The sequence below is a fragment of the Onychomys torridus genome, chromosome 13 (assembly GCF_903995425.1).
Source record: "Onychomys torridus chromosome 13, mOncTor1.1, whole genome shotgun sequence".
Taxonomy (NCBI): Eukaryota; Metazoa; Chordata; class Mammalia; order Rodentia; family Cricetidae; genus Onychomys; species Onychomys torridus.
Genome location: NC_050455.1, coordinates 44,065,979 through 44,080,066, shown reverse-complemented (window position 1 = coordinate 44,080,066; position 14,088 = coordinate 44,065,979).

Here is a 14,088-nt window from a genome sequence, read left to right as displayed (position 1 = left end):
CTTCTAAGGGAAATAAGACTGTGTCTTATGCTTCTTAATTCCTGAGATATATTTGGCATTGAATAAGCGATTTGAGAATAAGCCAATCCAGTTAACACTGTGCATATATGCCTTCAGACAGCTCAAGTGATATAAAAAGACTGGTTTTATGGCATACTGCTTAGATAGGTATGAGGTGAGGTAAGTTTGGAAACAGACTACACACTCAGTCATATCATGTAGAGAAATCACAGCAACATTCCGGCTTTATCTCTGTCATCTTCTACTAAAACACAATTATAGGCTTGGGGGGGGGAGCTGGGTGAGTGGAGATACAGGGTTCATTGTGGAGTGCATTTACTTCACTGCAGGTTTTCTCAGGGATTTACCAACCAACTTGTGAGAAGAAAGTATACTTCAGCCCATCTGGCCAATTCTTCAAGCACCCCACACTAAGTAATTTGATTATATTTTGTATCAAGAAAAACATCAGGCAACAATTCCAAAAGCACAAAAAATATTTAAGAGTAGCCTCAGATGACTAGCCAAAGCTAGTATTGGTCAATACAATAAGTAAATAAACAAATAGGTAAACGGACAGCTCAGGATACTTAGTCAAGTGTAAATTTCAGCTCAATAGTAATTTTTCAGCCTAACTGTGTTCTATCAATGTTTAATTGGGCATTCTGTAGTTTTTCAAGCAGCTCCACCCTAAGTAGACAAGAGTCAAGTAGAAGTGCTGTAGGATTCTTATGGCCTCATCACCTTGATGTCTATCCAACCTAGCTACTAGTTACTGAGATGGCACATGGGCTGAAATGTCAGTAAATCTGCAGGGCATTTATTGCAGTTGTTTTTAATCTATTATTTGATATTTATAAACTGGCACACATATATGAGTGATATATGATGCATTATATGTGTGATGTAAGTATAGAGACATGTATTTGTGTGCAGTTTGTACATAACTTATAAATAAACTTTATTGGGACAGACTAGTTGAGCATTAATGAAAGAAAGAAAAGCCAGGGTTGGAGAATGCTGTTCCAGTCAATAACCAGTAGTGAACTAGTCAATCAATTGCTTCATCCTTAAAACAATATTCAAATATGAAGACAATCTTGTTCGCTTAATAAAATGCCACTCTGTTGTTTGATCTGGGAAATTTGTCAAACTGACCAGATGTAACAAGCCATGTTTTCATGGTACAAAACAGCTGACGACCCACTAACATAAATTGCTGTGATAATCACAGAGACATAATTCACTTAATGTATTCTGCTCCTCACTAAAGGAAAACAAACACAGTCTCAGGATGAATCCTTCCACTTTAGATGGCCAGTCATACCTGGCTGTTTTGTTCTGAAAACTGTCTGTTCATCTTCAAATATGAAGAGAAAAGAGGGGCGAGAAAGCAAGGAGGCGCCCATAGGCCCCGCTGTGCAGAGTGCCGGCATCATTGTGATGCCACAGAATCTAGAGACAGATGGTTGCTTATAGCAGCCATCAATCTTAAAAGAGAGTGAATTGAGGATAATGCCCCCCTTTGGTAATGGACACATCTTTTCGAAGTTATTGCTGACAGCATCTTCTAACATGCTGATTTGCTAAGACAAGGTTTTTATTGCATCTAATCTTGTTGTGAGGCAGGAAAATATGGTTGGGTACATGTTTCTCATGTATAGTTTTTACCAGAATTGCCTGCATTAGAGAGTGGCTAAATTGTTTTCCATATTTTATGGCACATTTCTGATGTTGCCCCGCACACAACATTGATCACTAAGTCCATTAGCTGATTATGATATCCTGAAAGGAGACATTTCCTTTGGGAAAAGCCATTATTTGAAATGAAATGAAGACTCAGGCTACCCAGACAAGTGGGATGGAATTGTGAGAGCAACTGCTTCATTCCACAAAGAAAAATAATCAACCTGAACAAAAATAAAATAAGTAATTGTAAACATATGTATATTTCCAAAAGAGATAAGTCATTTAGACACTTTGCAACAGCTCAATGTGTCCCCAGAAAGGGTGACAGGAGCTTTTAGGTTACAAAACAATTTTCATTGTTCAACACACTGAAAAATACTCATAACATTATCAGAGTTCTAAGAATATAATAGAGAAAGACAGCAGGACTTCAGTGTGGGGACTTTTTGACACAGGTTGAGATGAGCTGATGGCACATAGTGACTGTGGGGCATTCCCAGGAATTAGCAACAATAAAAACTACTGTCATTGTCAAGGGCTGCTTCCAGAGCTAGGCTGTTAGGAGAAGACAGACTATACTCCTGCTGGGGCCATGCATTAGAGCCCTTGAGAGGGGATTTTCCCATGGGTCTGTAGTCAAGGTGCATATTCAGTCCTTGAGGGGGTCACCTTTCAAAGCTCAGTGGGTTCTACACTCACTGACCCTCTAACTTCCAACAGTTGTTCCCTTCATCCGCAGAGCCTTGTAAAAGGAGATCCCAGCAATACAGAACAAAGAATGGAATGGAGCCGGGAGCCATGAGGTAACCCAATCATATTTTTAAAACATTAGAATAGCTTGCCTTTTCTATGGAACGGCAGCAGCTTCTGGTCACAGAGAACCCTCAAGCACAGAGACGCCGCTTTATTCACACTAATAAACATTGAAGCCTTCACTAGTGGGAGTGAAATGGGAGGAGCGAGACATTTCTCAGAACTTTTGTAAACTGCTGTGGGAATCTGCCTGGCTTCCCTCATGTGCAGGCACTTTGGGAGAGGTGCCTGATGGCCAGGTGGTGACCCTTTAGATCTGTACTTGCTCTGTAGCACATGATGGCCATAGCTCTTCTGTACATGGTCCCTTTTTCAGAGTGGTCTAAGGGGAATTTGCATTTCTGTAGTAGAAGAGCTGCAATATATATATAGCTCTGAAATATATATATCAAGTCATCCTTTGTATCTGCTGCTGAAGGACCGGGCCCTTCCTTGGCAAGAATGCACACATAGCTCTACCGTGGAAAGCCTCTGATCTAGAAACTCCCTAGCATATGAACTGCTGTAGTGCCTCAGGTTTCGCTTTCCATTGATGATTTTTTTTCTCTAATGTTAACAGATAGTTCATGTCTGTTGTCTAGTAAAAACCTTAAGTACAGGGGTGGGGATGGCTCAGTTGATACAGTTACGTGGTACAAGGATGAGGACCCAAGTTTAGATCCCCAGCATCAACATAAAAATGGGAGAATCTGTGGCTGGCTATAACCTCAGTGTTCTGGAATAGAGACAGGACAATCTCTAGCAGAGACAAAATAGTGAACTCTGGATTCAGTGAGAAAGCCTGTCCCCAAAAATAAGGTGAAAAGAATAGACGAAGAAGTTTGGTGTCAACTGCTGGTTTCCACATGTGTACACATCAGCACGCATCCTGCCCCCATGTGCAAACACACACACACACACACACACACACACACACACACACATACACACACACACACACACACACACTAAAAATACCTTATGTGCTTTGTACTCCAACTAATAATCCCCTTCATAAGCTCTTCTAGACACTAGGCATACAGGCCCCACTATGAGCTAATGTCTTAACTAATTTCATACCTCTAGAAAGCTGTATATTACCTTCATTATTATCTGTACCTTAAGAGTTGTAAGTACAGGCAAAGCACATTTAATACATTTCCTAAGTATCTAAAGTTAGTAATGGGTGCCGCTGAATCAGAATCCTGTATTTCAGGATTGTAAGTATGGCCATTCCCCCCATGATGACTTTGAAAGGAGTCCTGGCTCTCAGGTTTTGTTTTTGTTTTGTTTTGTTTTGTTGTGGTTGTTTTCTTTTTTTTTTCTGCGTGTTCTTTGGCATTGGTATTGAACTCAGGCCTTTGCTAGGTCAACCACATCCCCATTCCTATTTTCTACTTTGATAAACAATGGAATTTTCCTGACAGGCCTAGAGGCTCTGACCACTTATTCCTTGCTGTCCCCTACTGAGGACAAAGACCTTCTGATTGCATGGTGGAGGACACAGCCATGACTCAAAGTGTATGCTAAGCAAGCATGAGAACAAGGGTGTGATACCCCCAGAACTCATGATTTTTAAAAAGCCAGGCCTGGAGGTGCACTGTTGTTTTCATGGATCTTGGGAGGCAGAGACAAGAGAATCCATAGGGGTCACTGGCCAGCCAGCCTGGTCTTCTCAGTGAGTTCGAGAACTGTCTCAAAACAACAGCAAAGTAGATAACAGCTTTAGGTTAACCTCTGACCTAGACATGTACACCCGTATACCCACACACTCCCACATGGCTACGTACACATGCTAGAAAGGAAAGCAAACATATGGAAAGTAGTGAGCAGAAACACAGAGCAATAAAAGAAAAAGAAAAAAGGAAAAAAAAAGTTAGTGAGAAGAGGCCGTGAGGGGGCATACTGCAAGACATAACTAATGCAGGCTGAGCCGGTGCCCAAGCCAGATGCTCTCTGAGCTGCAGGAGGCCAATGCAGACACTGTCACTCCTTATCTTTTCAACAGTTGGGCGCCAACTTTCTGACTTTTAACACAAGACTTCTGTAGTTAAGAATATGTCTCAGTATACCAAAAGCTGGCTGCTTTTGTGCCCAGCAGCCTGGAAATAAAAACACAGAGCAGGCTCTATCCATACAGGGCTGCAGTGCGAACACCAGGGTCTTAACTTTCTTTCCTGTGCTGTGATGAAATATCCCCGATGAAAGCAACTTATTCGGGAGATGGCTCACAGTTCAAGGCTGCTGTCAGTCATGATGGAAAAATCAAGGCGGTGGGAGCTTGAGGGGGCTGGTCATATAACACCCGTAGTCAGGAAGTAAAAGAGTGGTGGGCAGATCCTCCGTGTCCTTTCTCCATTTAGACAGTTCATGACCCTCGCACCAAGGAGCGGTGTTGCCCACAGTTGGGAGGTCTTCCTACTTCAACTAATGCCTCCAAGTATACCCAGAGACCTCTCTCCCTGCTGACTGTGGCATCTGTCTAGATGACAAAACTTCATAGTCCTAGAAGGCCAGTTTAATTTATTCATGTATGCGTCGTGTATGCAAGTGTGTTTGCATGGGTGGAGGCACAGATGCATATGTGTGTGTACTTGTGTGCACACATGTGAGTTTGCATTAGGAAGACAGGGAGTGATGCAGGAAATCATCCTCTGTCCTCTGCCTTCGTCACTGAGGTAGTACCTCTCAGTCAAGCATGTCTAGTCTCACCAGCCAGTTTGCTCTGGAGATTTCTTGTCTCAGTCTTCAACTACAGTCTGCTGGCCACTCCCACCAACATTTACGTGGCTTATGGGGATTTGAACTCTGATCCTCCCGCTTGCCAGCAAACACTTTAACCAGTGAGTTGTCTCCCTAGCCCTAAAAGGCTAGTTTTCATTTCACGTGGTGGATTCCAGCTCATTGTTTCTAAGTATAATTTTGTAATAGACTACAAGTCCAAATAGTTACAGAATCATGACTGTGCAGATCAATGTGCTTCCATAAAGTTAACCTTTTTGTGCAAACACCTCTCATATTTAATAGTAAGAACGGTCATTATTTCTTATTTTTCTGGCCACTACAGCCACAGTGCTAACAATCTTGGTTAATAATGCAAAATTTATTTCCAGCTATTTCTTACCTTTATATAAACGAAATCTAAGAGGGTGTATTCCTCTTAGGTAGCTTCTTTGCTCTGTTTCATTTATGAAATGTAGAAAAATCTTTTTTTCTTTCAAAGCAAAATACGATTCCATTGTGCTGAGTCACCATAAGTTTCCAGTTTGGGCTAGTTCAAGCAATATTCCTGTGAAGATTATTGTACTTGTTTACTATTTCACATATTTGCATTATTGTATGTGCACCATGGAGTACAATTGCTGAAGCATGGTAGATAAATAAGTTCTAGTAAATCCCCCAACATGTAAACTACTAGAGAACTCCCGTTGTTTCATGCCCTTGTGAACATGGAGACACCTGGCTGCATCAGTCTTTTAAGCTTTATCCGTTCTGAGGACATGGGTCTGTGACCTGCCTAGCCGGGCCTCTTGCCCGATTTTTAAATTGTGTTTTCTGAATTATTTTTGTGGACTTGTAGAAGCCATTTACATGCTCTAGATAGGAGTCCTTTGTCAACTGTACAATGAACAGATTTCTCATCTTATCTTCTGCATTTTATTTTGGTAAAGACAATCTTTTGTTCTAATGAAGTACCGTTTGGCAATTAGCCCAGCATTCCTTGACCTGTTTAGTGACTATATGCTTGTTCTTCCTCCCACATCTTTATGAAGCCATCCTCCCCCCCCCTCCCCCGAGACAGGGTTTCTCTGTGTAGCCTTGGCTGTCATGGAACTCACTCTGTAGACCAGGCTGGCCTTGAACTCATAGAGATCCACCTGCCTCTGTCTCCTGAGTGCTGGAAGTGAAGGTGTGTGCCACCAGATGTAGTAGGAATCTTAAAATGTTTTATTAATAAGATCAAACCTGAGGCCAGCTATTGGGGTAAATGCTGGAAGATCAGAGAAGCAGAACAAGCCACAGCTATCTCACCTTGAAAGTTCCTCAGGTGATCCTGTTTCCTCAGGCTGGAAGCTTCTGAGTCCTCCTCCACATGAACCTCAGCTGAACTGTGCTCCTCCAAAGTCTGAATGCTAAACCAGCCAAATGCTTAACTAACCAAAATGCTGCTAGTTTCTGGTCTTCACACCTTATATAATCTTTCTCTTTCTGCCCCCACTCCCTGGGATTAAAGGCTGGGTTTCCTGGATTAAAGGCGTGTGTCACCACGCCTGGCTGTTTCTAATGTGGCCTTGAACTCAGAGATCCAGAGGTATTTCTGTCTCTGAAAAGGTAGGATTAAAGGCGTGTACTACCACTGCCTATCTTCATGTTTAATATTGTGGCCATCCTGCCTTCTGACCCCAGAGAAGTTTATTTCAGGGAACACACAATATTTCGGGCAACATAATACCACCACATTTCCCTTGTTTTTGTCTAAAATTTTAAAAAAAGGTTATAACTAACATAAGAAAAATCATATCCAGTAAGTATATACAAGATTGCATTAATGATGTCTAGTCCATTAACATTTGACAGATTCAGACAAAAAAATTTCATTATTTATCCTATTTAAAACAAGTAGTTCCTTTTTAAAAGTATATTCCATAATCTCCCTTTTTATCTTACCATATCCATATTCTCTTTTTTCTTTTCATAATAGATTCAATAATCTACCCTTTGTCATTTTTATATTTCCCTTTTTTCTTTTTACAGTAGACTCAGTGATCTACCTATTTATCCTATTATTTCTTTATCTTTTTTCCTCAGGGTAGATTCAATGATCTACCTCATATCTATATTCTCCTTTTTCTTTTTTAAACAAAAACTCTATTTTTGGGTTAAATGTCAAGTCCTGTATCATTTGTTCAGCCACTGCATAATGAGAAAGTGCAGGGCTTGTTTCAAGTCCTTGTTCAAGTAGTCTATCAGGCTGGATCATCTCAGCTAGCCATCTCAAATTGTCCTGAGTAGTTTTTAGTCCAAAGTTGATCTTTCCGTGGCACTAATGGCTTTACCATAGTCTGCATGAATTCATCTTTGTTGGGTCCCATCATCCTTTTGAAGATTTCAAAGTCACTGTTAGGCATGATCATGGTTCCCTTTAGAATTTTTTTTTGTACCTCCTCTGTGGTTTGGAGTAATCACAGTCTGATAAATGTCTGTCTCTTGGAACCATGAATGTTCTTCCCTAGAAGAGAAAATCTCCACAGCGATTTCTCCCCACCATTTGTCTCGCCAAACTTTTCCAAACTGACCTTTGCCGATGCTTTTTTGTAACATGATGGTCCTGGCAATTCTCTGAACAAGCAGCAGTAAACTCTTCATACCAGGTAGCAGCATCGCCACAGTCACCAACACAATGAGAAGAAGCCAGCAACTGGGAGCAGCAGATGCTGCCTCCATGGTCCCATCGCTGTTTGTGGCTCGGTCCTGGCAGAAGTTTCTCCTTAGGAAGCCTTCTAGGCTGGCCTCAACTTGGGATCCTCCTGCCTCTGCCTCCTTCATTAAATCCTACTGGCATGCACCACCACAACCAGCCGAGTGTAGCTCGGGCCTGAGCTGAGGCTCACAAGGCCACAGGCAAGCAGCTTTTTCATGAATTCATACCACAAACGTTGGGCACCAGATGTAGCAGAATTGTTAGAAGTTCTTATTAATAAAATCAAACCCATCTATGAAGCCATTCTTAAAACACAATTCCCTTGCTGGTTCCATCAGTGATATGCAGCCCTTCATCACACTTACAAATTTAGGAGTTTCTCCTTGAATACCTTCCTTCATCCATGTCCTCCTCAAAGCCTTAATGTCAATTGTTAGCTCCCTCTCACAAACTTGATAGATTCTCGCAAGTCTTCTATCACAAAACAATTAACTACCCAGATGCTTCTACAACATGTGTGTAATTTCTCGAACGTTCTTGCTCTTTCACCACAGCTGTAAGCACTGTAACTGGTGTGTACTCTATGGCTGTCTCTTATTGGAGCGGTTTCTCCCCTTCAACACTGAAAGTGATCCAATCACTCACTTGCTGAGTAAATGCTTGTGGGCTGACAGCTGTAGCGTAAGCACTATACAAGATGGTGGTCTGTAATGGTGAGTAACGTTGGACATGGTGCATGCCTTCATGGAGCTTGCAGCTTCCCTGAATCTGCAGCGGCACATTCTGATAAAGATGCAGCTGCCCTGACTATTACAAAGATGGACAGCACAGTCTTGGGTGGAACATGGTGATGCAAGGTCTTTGTTCTTGCTTGAGGACCAGGCAAGGCCTTGATGATAAGATGCTGAGGTATTCATTGTTGCTGGGATCTTAGGGACAAGAGAAATGATGGAAGGCCAGTAGCTGTGGCTGATAATGACCCAGTAGGTGCCTGAGGTCTGCTGAAGTGAGAAAACACAGGGACAGGAGTCACCCTGGAACATCAGATCCTGTGTTGTCTTGCAAGTGGTCAAAGCCCATGAGCAAACTTCTACTACACAGGTGCAAAACTAGTGAGGCTAGTGCTAGAAATATCTGCAAATTCTCCAACAGGGCATTAATGTAGAAGGGACCTGCAGGGGTGCACAGTGATAAAGAAATCAGCCTTCCTGCCTGATTTTCCTGGATGTGAAAGACAGCTCCTAAGATTCCTGAAGCATTTCTTATCTAAGCAATTTGGAAGAGAAAACCCTTGCTGGAGAACAGGGCTTTATTTGTTGTTGTTGTTTTAAGTTCACCTTGACTTCCCAGAGTAATTTGATTTCTTTAAGCATGGTGGAATAAACTATCATATCTGAAACATACCTGAAATAGTTTAGTTTTCATTGTTCTCTTCGTTATTTATAAAGTAATGCTCACTGCTTATACTTAAAGTTGGTAAAGTACTGGAAAGCACTTTGCCTTCATATTTATTTTTATAAGTTTGTATAGATGTCTGTTTATATATTTGTATATGTTGTCTGTTTACATGTCTGTATAGATGTCTGTTTATATATTTGTATAGATGTCTGTTTACATGTTTATATAGATGTCTGTTTATATATTTGTACAGCTGTCTGCTTATATGTTTGAATAGATGTTTGTTTACATGTTTGTACAGATGTGTGTTTACATGTTTGAATAATGTCTGTTTACATGTTTGTACAGATGTGTGTTTACATGTTTACATTGATGTCTGTTTTTTGCGTGAATATAGTTCATTCACAGACATGGTATCACAGCCACAGAGATGACTGAATGGATAAAGGTGCTTATTGTGCAAACTTAGCAACTGAGTTCACTCCCTGAAATTCACATACAAAGCCAGATGTGGTGGTGAGCATCTGCAATCCCAGAACTCCTATGGTGAAATGGGAGGTGAAGACAGGAGAATGCCTGGAAAGTCTCAGCCTAGGAAGCCTGGAGTACCAAGCATAGCAGAAATGAGAGAAGCCCTCCATAAGACAAGGTGGAAGAAATGACCCCTGAAAGAAAGTTTTTCTGTGACTTCCAGATGTGTACCATGGTATGTGTGTGCCCACACTTGGGGACACACACACATACACACACACACACACATACACACACACACACACACACACAGAGAGAGAGAGAATAAAATTTAATAAAATAAGAGATGGTATTGTACTGCCAGGCACGGTGGTACACACCTGTAATTCCATCATTCTAGAGGCAGAGGCAGGAGGATGTGTGGGTTTGAGGACAACCTGAACTAAACAGTGAATTTCTGTCTCAGCCCTCTGATATGGCAGTTAGCACTAGGTGATGAATGTCTTTTCATGCTACTACTTACCCAGACACTAACAAATCGGTGGCTTTTATGGAGTCACTTATTTAATGTATTTGACCTGGAGTTTCTTAACCTAATTCCACAGCAAAACAGAATTTAGAATGCTGTGTGACTGGAAGCTAGTCAAGCGTGCAAGACAAATTAGGATCAGGAAAATTACCAAGAGGTGACTACTTGGCAATGTTTTTTTAATGCACAGTAGAAGGAAAAAAAAACAAAGACGGTAAATTATACTTCTAACAGAAAGAAAATGAAATGTAATAAGCTTGCACTGAAATTATGATAGAGATTGGATTATATGAAAGATCATCAAACTAATATCATATATGAAAGGAGCTGGAAATTGATTTATACACTGTTGCACATAGGAAGCAGCAAGTATTTTATTGACTTGAGCTACTTCATAATTTCCTGGTAGTCTCTAATCTGGTAGAGCCTTGCTGTTTTTTTCTTTTTATATTTTATTATTTTTTGTGCATAGGTGTCTTCCTGCATGTCTGTCTGTATACCACATGTGCGCGGTGCCTATGGAGGAGGCCAGAAGAGGTGTCATAGTCTCTGGAACTGGAGCTACAGGCAGGTTGTTAGTCACTGTGTGCTAAATGCCATACCAAACCGCTGACCCATCTCCCCAGCCCCTGGATCCTTTCTTTAAAGTAGATGTTGTGAAGCTTCAAACATTCTTTTTTTTTTTTTTTTTAATGCATTCTGTAATTGTTCACTAAGAATCTGGTACTGTCACTTGAGTACCACTTCAGTAGACAATAATACATAACACTAATATGCTATTTTCTTCCATGGGCTTGTAAAACACTATAAAGGGTAGAGACAAGTAAACAACCCCAGGACCAAGGACCAAGTATGTTGGCCTGAAGAACTCACCCCCATCTCACATAGTCCTCATGCTCTGTCTCTCTTCAGTACTGATGCAAACATCATTGGAAACACATATCCATGGTAAAGGAAAACTCACACCCCAGTGAGGGTGGAACTCAAAGGACTCTCCTTCTCCCTTCTCTTGCGATGCAGTTCAATCACCAGCCCACCTTTCTGCTTTTTCCTCTCTCCCAGCTGTGTCACTGGTCAGAGGACTCCTGAGGCCACAGGAGAGCTGGGAAATAAAGGACAGAGAAACAGGGAGGTTCCCCCATTTCCTGTAGACAGGCTGAGGTTGTAGATCAGTATCTCCATGGGCCTGGTTGCTCAGATTTGAGGGCATAATTGCCTGTGCATGTTGAAAACCTTTGTGTATAACGTGTTTCTATTTTTATCCCATTTACTTAGTTGTGTGAGTTGAGGGAGATAAGGTTCAGCTCTTTCAGAGACCTTAAGGTGCCTTATACCCAAAGAACATTAATCAGTTTACACATTGCTGAAAACCTCCCCAATATGTAATTGTATCTGCATATATCTGAACAAGTGGGAATTTGGAAATCATCTTCATTATGTAGTGCTCTACCTGAGAAGACCCTAAGCAATGGATGGGCAACACATTGCAATCAGCTGTATAGTTCCCAGAGACTCTCACTTGACTGGTCTGAAATATAAAACTCACTGCTTAACTATGTGTGTTTAAGGATAAACCTTAAACAAATTGTATAGGCTAAAAAGGGCCAGAAGCCAGGTAGAATGGTAGATGTCTAAAATCCCAGCTATTCAGGAGCATCATGCACTTACGACAAGATGGAACAACATAATAAAATCTTGTCCAAAGTAAAAGAAAGACCCAAAAGGAAAGGTATTGTGTTTGGAGCTTCAATTCTGCAGGCAGACATCACTTATTCTCCCCAGCGTCTGCTGCTTCAAACGCTTTCTGCCTTCTACGCTTCCTGCTGTCTCTTTGGAAGTTTGACATTTGTGCTTAGGATGGACATCCCAACATCAGGTCATTGGTGCACGTGCCTTGTATACTACTGACAGCTCTAACATAGACAGGAGAATTAAAGCAAGGTCCTTTCCATGACAATTCTGTTACCTCACCCAATGTTCTTTGCTGCACCCACACGTTCAGAGGCTTGCCTCTGTGTGAGGTGAAAATCTGTAAGCCTGATTTCAGAATAGAGATGAAGTTATACTCAGGGCACATATTTAAATAGCACATATGAAATGACCTGAGGTGGAGAAATAAGCATTTCCCATTTTTTTAATCTTATGGTATCTGTTGCATAAAGTTGGAGCAATAGCATATTAATAAACTTCAAATAATGCTTTCAGCATCTCTTCTCTAATAACCATATCCTTGAGGTAAGAATGAGAGTCTTAGGGTAGACATGGGAATATGATGGGAATTCTCAAACTTATTTATTAAATTAAAAGTCAATAGGATACTGTGGGTGGTAGACGAGTCATAGATCAATTAGATTTTTTTTTCCTTAACATATTTGTCACATTTCAAATGAATGCTGTCTTAGGTTTGTATTGCTGTGTTAAAACCCCATGACTAAGGCAAAAAAATTACAGACTGAAGAATTTATTTGGGCTTATGATTTTAGAGGGCTAAGCGGCCAACACCATCACAGGTGATGTGCAGGCAGGCATACTGGCTGGAGCAACAAACAGAGAGCTCACATCTGAAACTTCAAAACAAGAAGCAAAGAGTGGCCAACTGGGAATGGTATGTGGTTTTTGAAACCTCCAAGTCCACCCCTAGTGACACACTTTCCTCAGCAAGGCCACACCTTCTAAACCTACCCAAACAGTGCCACCAACTGGAAACCATGTTTCCTAATGTCCTAGACTATGGGGACATCTCATCTAAACCACCAAAACCACGAATAGTTAAATACTTACAATTCCAGATTATCTCCTTCCTGGAACCTGAAACACAGTATCAAGTTATACTTGTCTGTCTTCCAATTTTTATTTAACAAATATGTATTGGGTATCTGCTAGATAACATTGAGCACACTAAACTAACACACACACACACACACACACACACACATTTAAAAAAAAAACTATCATGGAACTCATGGTTTTATAAGGAGGCACCAGGTTATAAATCAAGGTGTGTACAAAGAAAGAAATGGTAAAGTTACTCTTAGGGCAAGTAAGCAGAGAAAAAACAAGAACATTTAGGACCTTGAGCATGAAAAGGAAAGACAGACTATAGGAAGAGCATTCTAATGCACATGCTAAAAGCACCCGACATGAGGGAACATTCTGTTTGCCAGCCCATGTAATAGTAGTTCTTTGAGCAATTACCAGCTGTGCTAAGTAGTGAGTATGACCTTGGATGATAGAATAAATGTATTCTTCATTCTAAACAGAGAAGAGGTTATTTGTTGATTTTATTTAAAGTATGATACAGTTCATATTTGCAAAACTTCATGATGTCAAAAGCTTTATTTAAAACACAGAATAAGATAGATGAAATCTGAAATCATGGTCTATAAAAGACAGGGCTTCCAAGACTGTGGATAAGACAAAGAAGATTGATTTGATTTTATTGAGATAAGTATTAGTGAGGGGGACTGAAGATATGGCTCAGTGGTTAAGGGCACTGGTTGCTCTCCTAGAGGACCAGGGTTTGATTCCCAGCACGAATATGGCAGCTCACAACTGTCTATCTGTAGCTTCAGGGGATCTGATACTCTCACACAGACATACATGCAAGCAAAACACCAATTCACATAAATAAAAATAAATAAATAAAATAAAAAGTTGCCTTCAGGGCTGGAGTGATGGCTCAGAGATTAAGCTCTGGCTACTCTCCCAAAGGTCCTGAGTTCAATTCCCAGCAACCACATAGTGACTCATAACCATCTATAATGAGATTTGGTGCTCTCTTCTGGTC